The sequence below is a fragment of the Arachis ipaensis genome, chromosome B10, assembly GCF_059453495.1.
Source record: "Arachis ipaensis isolate K30076 ecotype BB chromosome B10, ASM5945349v1, whole genome shotgun sequence".
In the NCBI taxonomy this organism is placed as follows: Eukaryota; Viridiplantae; Streptophyta; class Magnoliopsida; order Fabales; family Fabaceae; genus Arachis; species Arachis ipaensis.
In genome coordinates, this window is record NC_142435.1 from 25,416,119 (window position 1) to 25,420,507 (window position 4,389).

Consider the following 4,389-nt stretch of genomic DNA (forward strand, 5'->3'; position numbering starts at 1 on the left):
AGTTACTAGAATATTTTCACATCGCGAACCAATGAATGTTTACAATAGGGATGATTACAAAAATAGCCGAAACGGGTATTTGCAGGGATTACTCGCGTTTTGGGACTAGATGGGGACTAGGGGTGGTAAACGAGTCGAAACCCATTGGGTTGGCTCGCATAACCCCCCAAAAGGCGGGTTGGGCTGGAAATTTAAGATTGCTAAAGTTGAAAAGCCTGCCTACCCCGCACTGCCTAATCCATGGGATTTGGCGGGCTTTGGCGGGACAGGGCAGGCTTCCCCGCTGGCCCAAGCTTTTATTTTGTCAGGACTACTTTTTTACAAATTTTTATGATGTTATTGATCTACAAGATGATGAAGATGATAATTAAAGATGTTCTAAATTATATTTTGGATTATGTTTTATGTTTGATTGATTATAAACTTGAAAATGTTTAATTATATATTTTGGACAATATTTATTTTGCTTTGGACAATATTAATTTTATTATTTTGTTTGAGTAAAGTACCATTTCTACCCATGAAAGTTGAAAACGCTGATAAATCTACCCACGAAAGAAAGAAACTACTAAATGTAACCATCAATCGTGACATCCGTGGGACGAAACTAACCAAGCCTTATTCCGGCGTTGACTCTGTTAGTAATGCTATCTACGTGGCACTTCACGGCGTGACAAGGCTTCATACGTGGAAATTGTAATTACAATTATCTAAAAATATAATTGGATTTCAAAATTTTATTTATTTTAAAAAAAAGGGAAATTAGAATTGAACAGTTATCAAAGGTACACCTCTTCGCGCGTTTCACAGAACAGAGGGTAGAGCCCTAAGAATAAACTGTTCATCTTCTCCACTCACAAAAAACCTTCGGTGCCGACGATAATCTCCGTGTTAAAGAGAGGGTGCTTATTGGTGTGGATCGTGTCAGCTGTTGGAGTTGCGTGGTGTCATCCATAGGTAAGTAGTAACCTTTGATCTCTCTACCTCATGGTTTTCTAGATTTTCGGTGCATGATTTTGGATATGAGGTTTTTATTAAGGTGTCTTTGTAGTGGCTATGATGTGGTTGTGAATTAGTTTTGTTTTCTGTATATGTGTGTTTGCAGATGACAACTATTCACATTACGTTAGTCATTAGTCACAGAAGAAAATTTGAAAAGGGTGATGATGGCAAGCTGGCATATGTTGGGGGTGAGAAAACAGAGATTGAACGAGTGAATGTGGATACCCTTAATAAGTTTTTCATGAATGACTTAGTAAAGGATATAGGGTACACTGATGTGAGCGAGTTTTACTGGCTTGAACCTAGGAAGGAGTTGGATGGTGGGTTGAAGTTACTTAGACTAGACATGGATGTGGTGACTATGTACGAAGCAGCCATTGCTAATGGGAGGAGAGTTGAGGTGTTCACTGAGCATCCAGTTAACCTTCCTGAGTTCGTAGAAGAAAACAATGAACCTGAACCAGAGGTTGAAATATTAACTGTTAATAGGACCCCAGTCAAGTACAGAACCAAATAGTGTGTTAGGAGACCCCAACCCCAAAGAAGAAGGGAAAGAGACTGGTGAAATCGAGTGAGACTGTAGGAGGTACGCCTGGACCGGATGCTCAAACAGAGGATGATGAGCAAGACAAAGACGTCCATCCTACCACAAGAAATACACAACAACCAGATATAAGCAATGATCAACCAAATATACCCACCCATTCACCAAAGGTAACCTTCGAAGAGGCACCCAAGATCATTCAGCTCACAAATGCACCCACCGAACCTAATTTACCTCCATATCAACCGCTGGAGAAGACTCCTCCACACCCTGAATAACCAAATGTGTCAGCTGCAAGTGAAGAAACTGGACACCAAATTCCAGTTTCTGCGGAGTCAGTGGCTCCCACTGTTGATAAAGAGCCTGTAGAATCTATTGAAGTTTTCACACAGTACATCCCACAGCCTTGTCAAGAACCAGAGTCTCAGGAGCAGAGCATTCAAAATAAAAAGAAAACACCCGGTAGTGGTAGTCAACCCAGCAGTTCACAGCCCAAAACAGATATAAATCCAGATGTGGGTGGTGGTAGTCAAAAGAAGAGGAAGAGATGATCAACAGTCAGGCCTCCATCTTCAGGGCAAACCTTCATACCTAACCAGGATCCAAACAAGCATCCATCATTTTTTATACCTGTGGAGGGTGAAGATATGTCGGAGGCAAGTGCAGAGTTGCATTGTCACGAGTCGGAAGAGCTGGATTCTATTGCAAGTGATGATGAAGAAAGTCAGCAGGCAGCATTTTCTCAAGCGAATCCAGATGCTCCAGTAAGGGAAGTAAGGTTGGAGCTTGGCATGGAGTTTGAAAATCTGGACCATTTCAAGAAGGCAGTTAAGAAGTTCAACATCAACATAGGGCGAATCATATTCTTTTCAAGAGTGGATTCAACTAGGTGCAAGGCCATATGTTATGACGAGAGTTGTCCGTGGCAGATATACTGTGCAAAATGGTCGTATCCATTAAGCTTTCAAGTGAAGACGTTTGTGAATGAACATACCTGCAGCAGAGTTAATAAGAATAAATCTGCAGATGATAAATGGGTTGTAGAGGAGCTTGAGAAAAAGATCCGTGATCATCCAGACATGACTCAAAGGCAGTCACAAGATTTTTTCAAGAAGGAGTATGACGTGATTGTGAACGAGAGGAAGATATACAGGGCTATGATGAAGGCGAAAGAACTAATAGAAGGGTCAGAAATAGCTCAGTATGCAGTTCTTAGGGACTATGCTAATGAAATTATGAGGACCAACCCTGGCTCCACTGTGAGGATTAGTACTGATTATGTTGAAGAGACTGGGAATAAATTCAAAAAGATATATATATGCTTGGAAGGGTGTAAAAAGGGGTTTTTCGGTTGGCTGCATGCCTTTTATAGGGTTAGATGGAACTTTTCTAAAGGGATACTACCCTGACCAGTTGTTGACTGCAATCGGCCATGATGCCAATAACCACATATACCCTATATCGTATGCTGTTGTGGAGTGCGAATGCAAGGATAGTTGGGAGTGGTTTCTCGAACTCCTCCAAGAAGACTTAGGTGACGCTGCAATCAATGTAATCAACTTCATGTCAGACATGCAGAAGGTAATGACTGAATTCTTATTCTCTATGTATGTCTTCATTATTAGTTTTTTTACAATGTATTGTGCATACCTACTACTTCATAGTTACTGTCCTTCATAGGGTATAATCATATAGTTGCTTTACTTTTCTCAACCAGGGCCTCATCTCTGCTATGCATGAGGTGAATCCAGGAGCACATCATAGATTTTGTGCTATGCACATATGGCAGAACTTTAGAAAACAGTAGGGGAGATATAGAATTGAACATGGCAATGTGGAGATGTGCCAAGGCCACAACCTCTCAAGAGTTCAATGCTGTACTGGATAGGATCAAACGGGTTAATCCACATACTTGGGAGTATCCGAACAGGATCCTTCCAAGTCAATGGAGTAGGAGTAGTTTTAGCGAATACCCAAAGTCTGACAATTACACGAACAACAACTAAAAATCATTCAATTTTAGGATCAAGAAAATGAGAGGAAAGCCTATTATAACTATGCTGGAAGAGGTGAGGTGTTATATGATGAGAATTATTGCAAGAAACAAGAAGGTGTTGGTGGGATATAACGGAGTAATCACTCCTGTACAGCAGAGTAGGCTAAAAAAAGAGAAAAGGGAGAGCAATAAGTGGCGGCCGTTTCTCACCGGAGATGATCCTGGAAATGTGTATGAAGTACAGTGCCTCCCACATAAGGTTATGGTGGATATAAGAAAGAGGACTTATTCCTGCAGGTTTTGGCAACTGATTGGCTTGCCGTGCAGGCATGCATGTGCTGCCCTTGCATACCAGAACAGGAGGCCAGAGGATCATGCACACAACTGGCTCTCTATGGGGCATATAATAGCACATACCAGTTCGTCATCCAGCCTATTCCTAGTTAAGAATACTGGCAGCATGTTGATCTACTTCCTATATTGCCCCCAGTATATAAGAAGCAGATTGGAAGACCAAAGTTGAAAAGAGACAAAAAGAACGACGCCCCAAAAGAACCCACCCCAGATCCTCATAGAGCCCCCAGAAAGTATGACCCCATCACATGCAAGTATTGCCTAAAGGTAAACCATAATCCATATGCTTACATTACTTGTGCTTTGAATGTCCACGTTTATTTCATGATATATATATTGCAGACTGGACACAACAGTCGTAGCTGTTCCAAGAAGAAGGAGGCAATGGCTGGGAGTGCTGGGGGACAAAGTTCAAGTCAACACCCAGTTGCTGAGGATGATAAAGAGGAGGCGGCAAGACTGGAGGAGATGTTCTGGGAGGAAAATTTGGAAG

General features: G+C 41.6%; 1 pseudogene; it reads left to right on the forward strand.

Annotated features, from left to right (window-relative positions):
* Positions 1 to 1,105: 1,105 nt before the first annotated feature.
* LOC148579455 (uncharacterized) lies at positions 1,106 to 3,552 on the forward strand (annotated as a pseudogene).
* The last annotated feature ends 837 nt before the right edge of the window (positions 3,553 to 4,389 follow it).